Source organism: Protomyctophum bolini (genome assembly GCF_963924005.1).
Source record: "Protomyctophum bolini genome assembly, chromosome: 16".
Taxonomy (NCBI): Eukaryota; Metazoa; Chordata; class Actinopteri; order Myctophiformes; family Myctophidae; genus Protomyctophum; species Protomyctophum bolini.
Genome location: NC_137877.1, coordinates 8,035,500 through 8,052,433, shown reverse-complemented (window position 1 = coordinate 8,052,433; position 16,934 = coordinate 8,035,500).

Genomic DNA, 16,934 nt, shown 5'->3' with positions numbered 1-16,934 from the left:
CGATGGGTTATAGCCCATGTTTTTTGAAATTTTGAAAAAAAAAGTTAGCCTCGTTTCTCATCATTTTGGACCATGGGCTATAGCCCATATCGTACGGCATACTATAGCGCGCCGTTTTTCATCATTTTTGAGGATTTGAAAAAAATGACGAAATGACAAAAACGATGGGTTATAGCCCATGTTTTTTGAAATTTTGAAAAAAAAAGTTAGCCTCGTTTCTCATCATTTTGGACCATGGGCTATAGCCCATATCGTATGGCATACTATAGCGCGCCGTTTTTCATCATTTTTGAGGATTTGAAAAAAATGACGAAATGACAAAAACGATGGGTTATAGCCCATGTTTTTTGAAATTTTGAAAAAAAAAGTTAGCCTCGTTTCTCAGCATTTTGGAACGTGGGCTATATCCCATATCGTACGGCATACTATAGCGCGCAGTTTTTCATCATTTTTGAGGATTTGAAAAAAATGACGAAATGACAAAAACGATGGGTTATAGCCCATGTTTTTTGAAATTTTGAAAAAAAAAGTTAGCCTCGTTTCTCATCATTTTGGACCGTGGGCTATAGCCCATATCGTACGGCATACTATAGCGCGCAGTTTTTCATCATTTTTGAGGATTTGAAAAAAATGACGAAATGACAAAAACGATGGGTTATAGCCCATGTTTTTTGAAATTTTGAAAAAAAAAGTTAGCCTCGTTTCTCATCATTTTGGACCGTGGGCTATAGCCCATATCGTACGGCATACTATAGCGCGCAGTTTTTCATCATTTTTGAGGATTTGAAAAAAATGACGAAATGACAAAAACGATGGGTTATAGCCCATGTTTTTTGAAATTTTGAAAAAAAAAGTTAGCCTCGTTTCTCATCATTTTGGAACGTGGGCTATAGCCCATATCGTACGGCATACTATAGCGCGCAGTTTTTCATCATTTTTGAGGATTTGAAAAAAATGACGAAATGACAAAAACGATGGGTTATAGCCCATGTTTTTTGAAATTTTGAAAAAAAAAAGTTAGCCTCGTTTCTCATCATTTTGGAACGTGGGCTATAGCCCATATCGTACGGCATACTATAGCGCGCAGTTTTTCATCATTTTTGAGGATTTGAAAAAAATGACGAAATGACAAAAACGATGGGTTATAGCCCATGTTTTTTGAAATTTTGAAAAAAAAAGTTAGCCTCGTTTCTCATCATTTTGGACCGTGGGCTATAGCCCATATCGTACGGCATACTATAGCGCGCAGTTTTTCATCATTTTTGAGGATTTGAAAAAAATGACGAAATGACAAAAACGATGGGTTATATCCCATGTTTTTTGAAAATTTGAAAAAAAAAGTTAGCCTCGTTTCTCATCATTTTGGACCGTGGGCTATAGCCCATATCGTACGGCATACTATAGCGCGCAGTTTTTCATCATTTTTGAGGATTTGAAAAAAATGACGAAATGACAAAAACGATGGGTTATAGCCCATGTTTTTTGAAATTTTAAAAAAAAAGTTAGCCTCGTTTCTCATCATTTTGGAACGTGGGCTATAGCCCATATCGTACGGCATACTATAGCGCGCAGTTTTTCATCATTTTTGAGGATTTGAAAAAAATGACGAAATGACAAAAACGATGGGTTATAGCCCATGTTTTTTGAAATTTTGAAAAAAAAAGTTAGCCTCGTTTCTCATCATTTTGGAACGTGGGCTTTAGCCCATATCGTACGGCATACTATAGCGCGCAGTTTTTCATCATTTTTGAGGATTTGAAAAAAATGACGAAATGAAAAAAACGATGGGTTATAGCCCATGTTTTTTGAAATTTTGAAAAAAAAAGTTAGCCTCGTTTCTCATCATTTTGGACCGTGGGCTATAGCCCATATCGTACGGCATACTATAGCGCGCAGTTTTTCATCATTTTTGAGGATTTGAAAAAAATGACGAAATGACAAAAACGATGGGTTATAGCCCATGTTTTTTTTAAATTTGAAAAAAAAAGTTAGCCTCGTTTCTCATCATTTTGGACCGTGGGCTATAGCCCATATCGTACGGCATACTATAGCGCGCAGTTTTTCATCATTTTTGAGGATTTGAAAAAAATGACGAAATGACAAAAACGATGGGTTATAGCCCATGTTTTTTTTTAAATTTGAAAAAAAAAGTTAGCCTCGTTTCTCATCATTTTGGACCGTGGGCTATAGCCCATATCGTACGGCATACTATAGCGCGCAGTTTTTCATCATTTTTGAGGATTTGAAAAAAATGACGAAATGACAAAAACGATGGGTTATAGCCCATGTTTTTTGAATTTTTGAAAAAAAAAGTTAGCCTCGTTTCTCATCATTTTGGAACATGGCTATAGCCCATATCGTACGGCATACTATAGCGCGCAGTTTTTCATCATTTTTGAGGATTTGAAAAAAATGACGAAATGACAAAAACGATGGGTTATAGCCCATGTTTTTTGAAATTTTGAAAAAAAAAGTTAGCGTCGTTTCTCATCATTTTGGACCGTGGGCTATAGCCCATATCGGACGGCATACTATAGCGCGCAGTTTTTCATCATTTTTGAGGATTTGAAAAAAATGACGAAATGACAAAAACGATGGGTTATAGCCCATGTTTTTTGAAATTTTGAAAAAAAAAGTTAGCCTCGTTTCTCATCATTTTGGACCGTGGGCTATAGCCCATATCGTACGGCATACTATAGCGCGCAGTTTTTCATCATTTTTGAGGATTTGAAAAAAATGACGAAATGACAAAAACGATGGGTTATAGCCCATGTTTTTTGAAATTTTGAAAAAAAAAGTTAGCCTCGTTTCTCATCATTTTGGACCGTGGGCTATAGCCCATATCGTACGGCATACTATAGCGCGCAGTTTTTCATCATTTTTGAGGATTTGAAAAAAATGACGAAATGACAAAAACGATGGGTTATAGCCCATGTTTTTTGAAATTTTGAAAAAAAAAGTTAGCCTCGTTTCTCATCATTTTGGACCGTGGGCTATAGCCCATATCGTACGGCATACTATAGCGCGCAGTTTTTCATCATTTTTGAGGATTTGAAAAAAATGACGAAATGACAAAAACGATGGGTTATAGCCCATGTTTTTTGAAATTTTGAAAAAAAAAGTTAGCCTCGTTTCTCATCATTTTGGACCGTGGGCTATAGCCCATATCGTACGGCATACTATAGCGCGCAGTTTTTCATCATTTTTGAGGATTTGAAAAAAATGACGAAATGACAAAAACGATGGGTTATAGCCCATGTTTTTTGAAATTTTGGAAAAAAAAGTTAGCCTCGTTTCTCATCATTTTGGAACGTGGGCTATAGCCCATATCGTACGGCATACTATAGCGCGCAGTTTTTCATCATTTTTGAGGATTTGAAAAAAAAGACGAAATGACAAAAACGATGGGTTATAGCCCATGTTTTTTGAAATTTTGAAAAAAAAAGTTAGCCTCGTTTCTCATCATTTTGGACCGTGGGCTATAGCCCATATCGTACGGCATACTATAGCGCGCAGTTTTTCATCATTTTTGAGGATTTGAAAAAAATGACGAAATGACAAAAACGATGGGTTATAGCCCATGTTTTTTGAAATTTTGGAAAAAAAAGTTAGCCTCGTTTCTCATCATTTTGGACCGTGGGCTATAGCCCATATCGTACGGCATACTATAGCGCGCAGTTTTTCATCATTTTTGAGAATTTGAAAAAAATGACGAAATGACAAAAACGATGGGTTATAGCCCATGTTTTTTGAAATTTTGAAAAAAAAAGTTAGCCTCGTTTCTCATCATTTTGGAACGTGGGCTATAGCCCATATCGTACGGCATACTATAGCGCGCCGTTTTTCATCATTTTTGAGGATTTGAAAAAAATGAAAAAATGAAAAAAACGATGGGTTATAGCCCATGTTTTTTTAAATTTAGAAAAAAAAATTACCCTCTTTTTTCATCATTTTGGACCATGGGCTATAGCCCATATCGTACGGCATGCAATAGCACGCCGTTTTTCATCATTTTTGAGGATTTGAAAAAAAATAAAAAAAACAATGGGTTATAGCCTTTTTTTTTTTTTTTTTTGAAGAACATTTGAATCCTTGTTTTTTCATCATTTTTGACCATCCCACTGAGCAATAGCCGGCTATTAGACGTGTGTCTTAGAAGAAAAAAAAATTTGACGTTTTTTATCCCATTTTTAAAGTCTTTAAAAATAGACGTCTAAAACACGTCTAAAAATGACGTGTTTTAGACGTCCATTTTAGACTTTTAGAAAAAAAATTACCCTCGTTTTTCATCATTTTGGACCATGGGCTATAGCCCATATCGTACGGCATACTATAGCGCGCCGTTTTTCATCATTTTTGAGGATTTGAAAAAAAATAAAAAAACGATGGGTTATAGTCTTTTTTTTTTTTGAAGAAGAAGAAGAAAATTTGAATCCTTGTTTTTTCATCATTTTTGACCATCCCACTGAGCAATAGCCGGCTATTAGACGTGTGTCTAAAAATGGGATAAAAAAACGTCTAATTTTCTTTTTTTCTAAAAGTCTAAAAATAGACGTCTAAAACACGTCTATAGCCCATATCGTACGTCATACTATAGCACGCCGTTTTTCGTCATTTTTGAGGATTTTGAAAAAATGAAAAAATGAAAAAAACGATGGGTTATAGCCCATGTTTTTTTAAATTTAGAAAAAAAAAGTTACCCTCGTTTTTCATAATTTTGGACCATGGGCTATAGCCCGTATCGTACGGCATACTATAGCGCGCCGTTTTTCATCATTTTTGAGAATTTGAAAAAAATGACGAAATGACAAAAACGATGGGTTATAGCCCATGTTTTTTGAAATTTTGAAAAAAAAAGTTAGCCTCGTTTCTCATCATTTTGGACCATGGGCTATAGCCCATATCGTACGGCATACTATAGCGCGCCGTTTTTCATCATTTTTGAGGATTTGAAAAAAATGAAAAAATGAAAAAAACGATGGGTTATAGCCCATGTTTTTTGAAATTTTGAAAAAAAAAGTTATCCTTGTTTCTCATCATTTTGGACCATGGGCTATAGCCCATATCGTACGTCATACTATAGCACGCTGTTTTTCGTCATTTTTGAGGATTAAAAAAAAATGAAAAAATGAAAAAAACGATGGGTTATAGCCCATGTTTTTTTTAATTTAGAAAAAAAAAGTTACCCTCGTTTTTCATCATTTTGGACCATGGGCTATAGCCCGTATCGTACGGCATACTATAGCGCGCCGTTTTTCATCATTTTTGAGAATTTGAAAAAAATGACGAAATGACAAAAACGATGGGTTATAGCCCATGTTTTTTGAAATTTTGAAAAAAAAAGTTAGCCTCGTTTCTCATCATTTTGGACCGTGGGCTATAGCCCATATCGTACGGCATACTATAGCGCGCCGTTTTTCATCATTTTTGAGGATTTGAAAAAAATGACGAAATGACAAAAACGGTTATAGCCCATGTTTTTTGAAATTTTGAAAAAAAAAGTTAGCCTCGTTTCTCATCATTTTGGACCGTGGGCTATAGCCCATATCGTACGGCATACTATAGCGCGCAGTTTTTCATCATTTTTGAGGATTTGAAAAAAATGACGAAATGACAAAAACGATGGGTTATAGCCCATGTTTTTTGAAATTTTGGAAAAAAAAGTTAGCCTCGTTTCTCATCATTTTGGAACGTGGGCTATAGCCCATATCGTACGGCATACTATAGCGCGCAGTTTTTCATCATTTTTGAGGATTTGAAAAAAATGACGAAATGACAAAAACGATGGGTTATAGCCCATGTTTTTTGAAATTTTGAAAAAAGAAGTTAGCCTCGTTTCTCATCATTTTGGACCGTGGGCTATAGCCCATATCGTACGGCATACTATAGCGCGCCGTTTTTCATCATTTTTGAGGATTTGAAAAAAATGACGAAATGACAAAAACGATGGGTTATAGCCCATGTTTTTTGAAATTTTGAAAAAAAAAGTTAGCCTCGTTTCTCATCATTTTGGAACGTGGGCTATAGCCCATATCGTACGGCATACTATAGCGCGCCGTTTTTCATCATTTTTGAGGATTTGAAAAAAATGAAAAAATGAAAAAAACGATGGGTTATAGCCCATGTTTTTTGAAATTTAGAAAAAAAAATTACCCTCTTTTTTCATCATTTTGGACCATGGGCTATAGCCCATATCGTACGGCATGCAATAGCACGCCGTTTTTCATCATTTTTGAGGATTTGAAAAAAAATAAAAAAACGATGGGTTATAGTCTTTTTTTTTTTTTTTTGAAGAAGAAAATTTGAATCCTTGTTTTTTCATCATTTTTGACCATCCCACTGAGCAATAGCCGGCTATTAGACGTGTGTCTAAAAATGGGATAAAAAAACGTCTAATTTTCTTTTTTTCTAAAAGTCTAAAAATAGACGTCTAAAACACGTCTATAGCCCATATCGTACGTCATACTATAGCACGCCGTTTTTCGTCATTTTTGAGGATTTTGAAAAAATGAAAAAATGAAAAAAACGATGGGTTATAGCCCATGTTTTTTTAAATTTAGAAAAAAAAAGTTACCCTCGTTTTTCATAATTTTGGACCATGGGCTATAGCCCGTATCGTACGGCATACTATAGCGCGCCGTTTTTCATCATTTTTGAGAATTTGAAAAAAATGACGAAATGACAAAAACGATGGGTTATAGCCCATGTTTTTTGAAATTTTGAAAAAAAAAGTTAGCCTCGTTTCTCATCATTTTGGACCATGGGCTATAGCCCATATCGTACGGCATACTATAGCGCGCCGTTTTTCATCATTTTTGAGGATTTGAAAAAAATGACGAAATGACAAAAACGATGGGTTATAGCCCATGTTTTTTGAAATTTTGAAAAAAAAAGTTAGCCTCGTTTCTCAGCATTTTGGAACGTGGGCTATATCCCATATCGTACGGCATACTATAGCGCGCAGTTTTTCATCATTTTTGAGGATTTGAAAAAAATGACGAAATGACAAAAACGATGGGTTATAGCCCATGTTTTTTGAAATTTTGAAAAAAAAAGTTAGCCTCGTTTCTCATCATTTTGGACCGTGGGCTATAGCCCATATCGTACGGCATACTATAGCGCGCAGTTTTTCATCATTTTTGAGGATTTGAAAAAAATGACGAAATGACAAAAACGATGGGTTATAGCCCATGTTTTTTGAAATTTTGAAAAAAAAAGTTAGCCTCGTTTCTCATCATTTCGGAACGTGGGCTATAGCCCATATCGTACGGCATACTATAGCGCGCAGTTTTTCATCATTTTTGAGGATTTGAAAAAAATGACGAAATGACAAAAACGATGGGTTATAGCCCATGTTTTTTGAAATTTTGGAAAAAAAAGTTAGCCTCGTTTCTCATCATTTTGGACCGTGGGCTATAGCCCATATCGTACGGCATACTATAGCGCGCAGTTTTTCATCATTTTTGAGGATTTGAAAAAAATGACGAAATGACAAAAACGATGGGTTATAGCCCATGTTTTTTGAAATTTTGAAAAAAAAGTTAGCCTCGTTTCTCATCATTTTGGAACGTGGGCTATAGCCCATATCGTACGGCATACTATAGCGCGCAGTTTTTCATCAATTTTGAGGATTTGAAAAAAATGACGAAATGACAAAAACGATGGGTTATAGCCCATGTTTTTTGAAATTAAAAAAAAAAAGTTAGCCTCGTTTCTCATCATTTTGGAACGTGGGCTATAGCCCATATCGTACGGCATACTATAGCGCGCAGTTTTTCATCATTTTTGAGGATTTGAAAAAAATGACGAAATGACAAAAACGATGGGTTATAGCCCATGTTTTTTGAATTTTTGAAAAAAAAAGTTAGCCTCGTTTCTCATCATTTTGGAACGTGGGCTATAGCCCATATCGTACGGCATACTATAGCGCGCAGTTTTTCATCATTTTTGAGGATTTGAAAAAAATGACGAAATTACAAAAACGATGGGTTATAGCCCATGTTTTTTGAAATTTTGAAAAAAAAAGTTAGCGTCGTTTCTCATCATTTTGGACCGTGGGCTATAGCCCATATCGGACGGCATACTATAGCGCGCAGTTTTTCATCATTTTTGAGGATTTGAAAAAAATGACGAAATGACAAAAACGATGGGTTATAGCCCATGTTTTTTGAAATTTTGAAAAAAAAAGTTAGCCTCGTTTCTCATCATTTTGGACCGTGGGCTATAGCCCATATCGTACGGCATACTATAGCGCGCAGTTTTTCATCATTTTTGAGGATTTGAAAAAAATGACGAAATGACAAAAACGATGGGTTATAGCCCATGTTTTTTGAAATTTTGAAAAAAAAAGTTAGCCTCGTTTCTCATCATTTTGGACCGTGGGCTATAGCCCATATCGTACGGCATACTATAGCGCGCAGTTTTTCATCATTTTTGAGGATTTGAAAAAAATGACGAAATGACAAAAACGATGGGTTATAGCCCATGTTTTTTGAAATTTTGAAAAAAAAAAGTTAGCCTCGTTTCTCATCATTTTGGACCGTGGGCTATAGCCCATATCGTACGGCATACTATAGCGCGCAGTTTTTCATCATTTTTGAGAATTTGAAAAAAATGACGAAATGACAAAACGATGGGTTATAGCCCATGTTTTTTTAAATTTTGGAAAAAAAAGTTAGCCTCGTTTCTCATCATTTTGGAATGTGGGCTATAGCCCATATCGTACGGCATACTATAGCGCGCAGTTTTTCATCATTTTTGAGGATTTGAAAAAAATGACGAAATGACAAAAACGATGGGTTATAGCCCATGTTTTTTGAAATTTTGAAAAAAAAAGTTAGCCTCGTTTCTCATCATTTTGGACCGTGGGCTATAGCCCATATCGTACGGCATACTATAGCGCGCAGTTTTTCATCATTTTTGAGGATTTGAAAAAAATGACGAAATGACAAAAACGATGGGTTATAGCCCATGTTTTTTGAAATTTTGAAAAAAAAAGTTAGCCTCGTTTCTCATCATTTTGGACCGTGGGCTATAGCCCATATCGTACGGCATACTATAGCGCGCAGTTTTTCATCATTTTTGAGGATTTGAAAAAAATGACGAAATGACAAAAACGATGGGTTATAGCCCATGTTTTTTGAAATTTTGAAAAAAAAAGTTAGCGTCGTTTCTCATCATTTTGGACCGTGGGCTATAGCCCATATCGGACGGCATACTATAGCGCGCAGTTTTTCATCATTTTTGAGGATTTGAAAAAAATGACGAAATGACAAAAACGATGGGTTATAGCCCATGTTTTTTGAAATTTTGAAAAAAAAAGTTAGCATCGTTTCTCATCATTTTGGACCGTGGGCTATAGCCCATATCGTACGGCATACTATAGCGCGCAGTTTTTCATCATTTTTGAGGATTTGAAAAAAATGACGAAATGACAAAAACGATGGGTTATAGCCCATGTTTTTTGAAATTTTGAAAAAAAAAGTTAGCCTCGTTTCTCATCATTTTGGACCGTGGGCTATAGCCCATATCGTACGGCATACTATAGCGCGCAGTTTTTCATCATTTTTGAGGATTTGAAAAAAATGACGAAATGACAAAAACGATGGGTTATAGCCCATGTTTTTTGAAATTTTGAAAAAAAAAGTTAGCCTCGTTTCTCATCATTTTGGACCGTGGGCTATAGCCCATATCGTACGGCATACTATAGCGCGCAGTTTTTCATCATTTTTGAGAATTTGAAAAAAATGACGAAATGACAAAACGATGGGTTATAGCCCATGTTTTTTTAAATTTTGGAAAAAAAAGTTAGCCTCGTTTCTCATCATTTTGGAATGTGGGCTATAGCCCATATCGTACGGCATACTATAGCGCGCAGTTTTTCATCATTTTTGAGGATTTGAAAAAAATGACGAAATGACAAAAACGATGGGTTATAGCCCATGTTTTTTGAAATTTTGAAAAAAAAAGTTAGCCTCGTTTCTCATCATTTTGGACCGTGGGCTATAGCCCATATCGTACGGCATACTATAGCACGCAGTTTTTCATCATTTTTGAGGATTTGAAAAAAATGACGAAATGACAAAAACGATGGGTTATAGCCCATGTTTTTTGAAATTTTGAAAAAAAAAGTTAGCCTCGTTTCTCATCATTTTGGACCGTGGGCTATAGCCCATATCGTACGGCATACTATAGCGTGCAGTTTTTCATCATTTTTGGGGATTTGAAAAAAATGACGAAATGACAAAAACGATGGGTTATAGCCCATGTTTTTTGAAATTTTGGAAAAAAAAGTTAGCCTCGTTTCTCATCATTTTGGAACGTGGGCTATAGCCCATATCGTACGGCATACTATAGCGCGCAGTTTTTCATCATTTTTGAGGATTTGAAAAAAAAGACGAAATGACAAAAACGATGGGTTATAGCCCATGTTTTTTGAAATTTTGAAAAAAAAAGTTAGCCTCGTTTCTCATCATTTTGGACCGTGGGCTATAGCCCATATCGTACGGCATACTATAGCGCGCAGTTTTTCATCATTTTTGAGGATTTGAAAAAAATGACGAAATGACAAAAACGATGGGTTATAGCCCATGTTTTTTGAAATTTTGGAAAAAAAAGTTAGCCTCGTTTCTCATCATTTTGGACCGTGGGCTATAGCCCATATCGTACGGCATACTATAGCGCGCAGTTTTTCATCATTTTTGAGAATTTGAAAAAAATGACGAAATGACAAAAACGATGGGTTATAGCCCATGTTTTTTGAAATTTTGGAAAAAAAAGTTAGCCTCGTTTCTCATCATTTTGGACCATGGGCTATAGCCCATATCGTACGGCATGCAATAGCACGCCGTTTTTCATCATTTTTGAGGATTTGAAAAAAAATAAAAAAAACAATGGGTTATAGCCTTTTTTTTTTTTTTTTTTGAAGAAAATTTGAATCCTTGTTTTTTCATCATTTTTGACCATCCCACTGAGCAATAGCCGGCTATTAGACGTGTGTCTTAGAAGAAAAAAAAATTTGACGTTTTTTATCCCATTTTTAAAGTCTTTAAAAATAGACGTCTAAAACACGTCTAAAAATGACGTGTTTTAGACGTCCATTTTAGACTTTTAGAAAAAAAAATTACCCTCGTTTTTCATCATTTTGGACCATGGGCTATAGCCCATATCGTACGGCATACTATAGCGCGCCGTTTTTCATCATTTTTGAGGATTTGAAAAAAATGAAAAAATGAAAAAAACGATGGGTTATAGCCCATGTTTTTTGAAATTTTGGAAAAAAAAGTTATCCTTGTTTCTCATCATTTTGGACCATGGGCTATAGCCCATATCGTACGTCATACTATAGCACGCCGTTTTTCGTCATTTTTGAGGATTTAAAAAAAATGAAAAAATGAAAAAAACGATGGGTTATAGCCCATGTTTTTTTTAATTTAGAAAAAAAAAGTTACCCTCGTTTTTCATCATTTTGGACCATGGGCTATAGCCCGTATCGTACGGCATACTATAGCGCGCCGTTTTTCATCATTTTTGAGAATTTGAAAAAAATGACGAAATGACAAAAACGATGGGTTATAGCCCATGTTTTTTGAAATTTTGAAAAAAAAAGTTAGCCTCGTTTCTCATCATTTTGGACCGTGGGCTATAGCCCATATCGTACGGCATACTATAGCGCGCCGTTTTTCATCATTTTTGAGGATTTGAAAAAAATGACGAAATGACAAAAACGGTTATAGCCCATGTTTTTTGAAATTTTGAAAAAAAAAGTTAGCCTCGTTTCTCATCATTTTGGACCGTGGGCTATAGCCCATATCGTACGGCATACTATAGCGCGCAGTTTTTCATCATTTTTGAGGATTTGAAAAAAATGACGAAATGACAAAAACGATGGGTTATAGCCCATGTTTTTTGAAATTTTGGAAAAAAAAGTTAGCCTCGTTTCTCATCATTTTGGAACGTGGGCTATAGCCCATATCGTACGGCATACTATAGCGCGCAGTTTTTCATCATTTTTGAGGATTTGAAAAAAATGACGAAATGACAAAAACGATGGGTTATAGCCCATGTTTTTTGAAATTTTGAAAAAAGAAGTTAGCCTCGTTTCTCATCATTTTGGACCGTGGGCTATAGCCCATATCGTACGGCATACTATAGCGCGCCGTTTTTCATCATTTTTGAGGATTTGAAAAAAATGACGAAATGACAAAAACGATGGGTTATAGCCCATGTTTTTTGAAATTTTGAAAAAAAAAGTTAGCCTCGTTTCTCATCATTTTGGAACGTGGGCTATAGCCCATATCGTACGGCATACTATAGCGCGCCGTTTTTCATCATTTTTGAGGATTTGAAAAAAATGAAAAAATGAAAAAAACGATGGGTTATAGCCCATGTTTTTTGAAATTTAGAAAAAAAAATTACCCTCTTTTTTCATCATTTTGGACCATGGGCTATAGCCCATATCGTACGGCATGCAATAGCACGCCGTTTTTCATCATTTTTGAGGATTTGAAAAAAAATAAAAAAACGATGGGTTATAGTCTTTTTTTTTTTTGAAGAAGAAGAAGAAAATTTGAATCCTTGTTTTTTCATCATTTTTGACCATCCCACTGAGCAATAGCCGGCTATTAGACGTGTGTCTAAAAATGGGATAAAAAACGTCTAATTTTCTTTTTTTCTAAAAGTCTAAAAATAGACGTCTAAAACACGTCTATAGCCCATATCGTACGTCATACTATAGCACGCCGTTTTTCGTCATTTTTGAGGATTTTGAAAAAATGAAAAAATGAAAAAAACGATGGGTTATAGCCCATGTTTTTTTAAATTTAGAAAAAAAAAGTTAGCCTCGTTTCTCATCATTTTGGAACGTGGGCTATAGCCCATATCGTACGGCATACTATAGCGCGCCGTTTTTCATCATTTTTGAGAATTTGAAAAAAATGACGAAATGACAAAAACGATGGGTTATAGCCCATGTTTTTTGAAATTTTGAAAAAAAAAGTTAGCCTCGTTTCTCATCATTTTGGACCATGGGCTATAGCCCATATCGTACGGCATACTATAGCGCGCCGTTTTTCATCATTTTTGAGGATTTGAAAAAAATGACGAAATGACAAAAACGATGGGTTATAGCCCATGTTTTTTGAAATTTTGAAAAAAAAAGTTAGCCTCGTTTCTCATCATTTTGGAACGTGGGCTATAGCCCATATCGTACGGCATACTATAGCGCGCAGTTTTTCATCATTTTTGAGGATTTGAAAAAAATGACGAAATGACAAAAACGATGGGTTATAGCCCATGTTTTTTGAAATTTTGAAAAAAAAAGTTAGCCTCGTTTCTCATCATTTTGGACCGTGGGCTATAGCCCATATCGTACGGCATACTATAGCGCGCAGTTTTTCATCATTTTTGAGGATTTGAAAAAAATGACGAAATGACAAAAACGATGGGTTATAGCCCATGTTTTTTGAAATTTTGAAAAAAAAAGTTAGCCTCGTTTCTCATCATTTTGGAACGTGGGCTATAGCCCATATCGTACGGCACACTATAGCGCGCAGTTTTTCATCATTTTTGAGGATTTGAAAAAAATGACGAAATGACAAAAACGATGGGTTATAGCCCATGTTTTTTGAAATTTTGGAAAAAAAAGTTAGCCTCGTTTCTCATCATTTTGGACCGTGGGCTATAGCCCATATCGTACGGCATACTATAGCGCGCAGTTTTTCATCATTTTTGAGGATTTGAAAAAAATGACGAAATGACAAAAACGATGGGTTATAGCCCATGTTTTTTGAAATTTTGAAAAAAAAGTTAGCCTCGTTTCTCATCATTTTGGAACGTGGGCTATAGCCCATATCGTACGGCATACTATAGCGCGCAGTTTTTCATCATTTTTGAGGATTTGAAAAAAATGACGAAATGACAAAAACGATGGGTTATAGCCCATGTTTTTTGAAATTTTGAAAAAAAAAGTTAGCCTCGTTTCTCATCATTTTGGACCATGGGCTATAGCCCATATCGTACGGCATACTATAGCGCGCCGTTTTTCATCATTTTTGAGGATTTGAAAAAAATGACGAAATGACAAAAACGATGGGTTATAGCCCATGTTTTTTGAAATTTTGAAAAAAAAAGTTAGCCTCGTTTCTCATCATTTTGGACCATGGGCTATAGCCCATATCGTACGGCATACTATAGCGCGCCGTTTTTCATCATTTTTGAGGATTTGAAAAAAATGAAAAAATGAAAAAAACGATGGGTTATAGGCTTATAGCCCATGTTTTTTGAAATTTAGAAAAAAAAATTACCCTCTTTTTTCATCATTTTGGACCATGGGCTATAGCCCATATCGTACGGCATGCAATAGCACGCCGTTTTTCATCATTTTTGAGGATTTGAAAAAAAATGAAAAAAACGATGGGTTATAGCCTTTTTTTTTTTTTTTTTTTGAAGAAAATTTGAATCCTTGTTTTTTCATCATTTTTGACCATCCCACTGAGCAATAGCCGGCTATTAGACGTGTGTCTAAAAATGGGATAAAAAACGTCATTTTTTTTTTTCTTCTAAAAGTCTTTAAAAATAGACGTCTAAAACACGTCTAAAAATGACGTGTTTTAGACGTCCATTTTAGACTTTTAGAAAAAAAAATTACCCTCGTTTTTCATCATTTTGGACCATGGGCTATAGCCCATATCGTACGGCATACTATAGCGCGCCGTTTTTCATCATTTTTGAGGATTTGAAAAAAATGAAAAAATGAAAAAAACGATGGGTTATAGCCCATGTTTTTTGAAATTTAGAAAAAAAAATTACCCTCTTTTTTCATCATTTTGGACCATGGGCTATAGCCCATATCGTACGGCATGCAATAGCACGCCGTTTTTCATCATTTTTGAGGATTTGAAAAAAAATAAAAAAAACGATGGGTTATAGCCTTTTTTTTTTGATTTTTTGAAGAAAATTTGAATCCTTGTTTTTTCATCATTTTTGACCATCCCACTGAGCAATAGCCGGCTATTAGACGTGTGTCTAAAAATGGGATAAAAAACGTCAAAATTTTTTTTCTTCTAAAAGTCTTTAAAAATAGACGTCTAAAACACGTCTAAAAATGACGTGTTTTAGACGTCCATTTTAGACTTTTAGAAAAAAAAATTACCCTCGTTTTTCATCATTTTGGACCATGGGCTATAGCCCATATCGTACGGCATACTATAGCGCGCCGTTTTTCATCATTTTTGAGGATTTGAAAAAAATGAAAAAATGAAAAAAACGATGGGTTATTTATAGCCCATGTTTTTTGAAATTTTGAAAAAAAAAGTTATCCTCGTTTCTCATCATTTTGGACCGTGGGCTATAGCCCATATCGTACGGCATACTATAGCGCGCAGTTTTTCATCATTTTTGAGGATTTGAAAAAAATGACGAAATGACAAAAACGATGGGTTATAGCCCATGTTTTTTGAAATTTTGGAAAAAAAAGTTAGCCTCGTTTCTCATCATTTTGGAACGTGGGCTATAGCCCATATCGTACGGCATACTATAGCGCGCAGTTTTTCATCATTTTTGAGGATTTGAAAAAAATGACGAAATGACAAAAACGATGGGTTATAGCCCATGTTTTTTGAAATTTTGAAAAAAAAAGTTAGCCTCGTTTCTCATCATTTTGGACCGTGGGCTATAGCCCATATCGTACGGCATACTATAGCGCGCCGTTTTTCATCATTTTTGAGGATTTGAAAAAAATGACGAAATGACAAAAACGATGGGTTATAGCCCATGTTTTTTGAAATTTTGAAAAAAAAAGTTAGCCTCGTTTCTCATCATTTTGGACCATGGGCTATAGCCCATATCGTACGGCATACTATAGCGCGCCGTTTTTCATCATTTTTGAGGATTTGAAAAAAATGAAAAAATGAAAAAAACGATGGGTTATAGCCCATGTTTTTTGAAATTTAGAAAAAAAAATTACCCTCTTTTTTCATCATTTTGGACCATGGGCTATAGCCCATATCGTACGGCATGCAATAGCACGCCGTTTTTCATCATTTTTGAGGATTTGAAAAAAAATAAAAAAAACGATGGGTTATAGCCTTTTTTTTTTTTTTTTTTTGAAGAAAATTTGAATCCTTGTTTTTTCATCATTTTTGACCATCCCACTGAGCAATAGCCGGCTATTAGACGTGTGTCTAAAAATGGGATAAAAAACGTCATTTTTTTTTTTCTTCTAAAAGTCTTTAAAAATAGACGTCTAAAACACGTCTAAAAATGACGTGTTTTAGACGTCCATTTTAGACTTTTAGAAAAAAAAATTACCCTCGTTTTTCATCATTTTGGACCATGGGCTATAGCCCATATCGTACGGCATACTATAGCGCGCCGTTTTTCATCATTTTTGAGGATTTGAAAAAAATGAAAAAATGAAAAAAACGATGGGTTATAGCCCATGTTTTTTGAAATTTTGAAAAAAAAAGTTATCCTTGTTTCTCATCATTTTGGACCATGGGCTATAGCCCATATCGTACGTCATACTATAGCACGCCGTTTTTCGTCATTTTTGAGGATTTTAAAAAAATGAAAAAATGAAAAAAACGATGGGTTATAGCCCATGTTTTTTTTAATTTAGAAAAAAAAAGCTACCCTCGTTTTTCATCATTTTGGACCATGGGCTATAGCCCGTATCGTACGGCATACTATAGCGCGCCGTTTTTCATCATTTTTGAGAATTTGAAAAAAATGACGAAATGACAAAAACGATGGGTTATAGCCCATGTTTTTTGAAATTTTGGAAAAAAAAGTTAGCCTCGTTTCTCATCATTTTGGACCGTGGGCTATAGCCCATATCGTACGGCATAATAGCGCGCCGTTTTTCATCATTTTTGAGGATTTGAAAAAAATGACGAAATGACAAAAACGGTTATAGCCCATGTTTTTTGAAATTT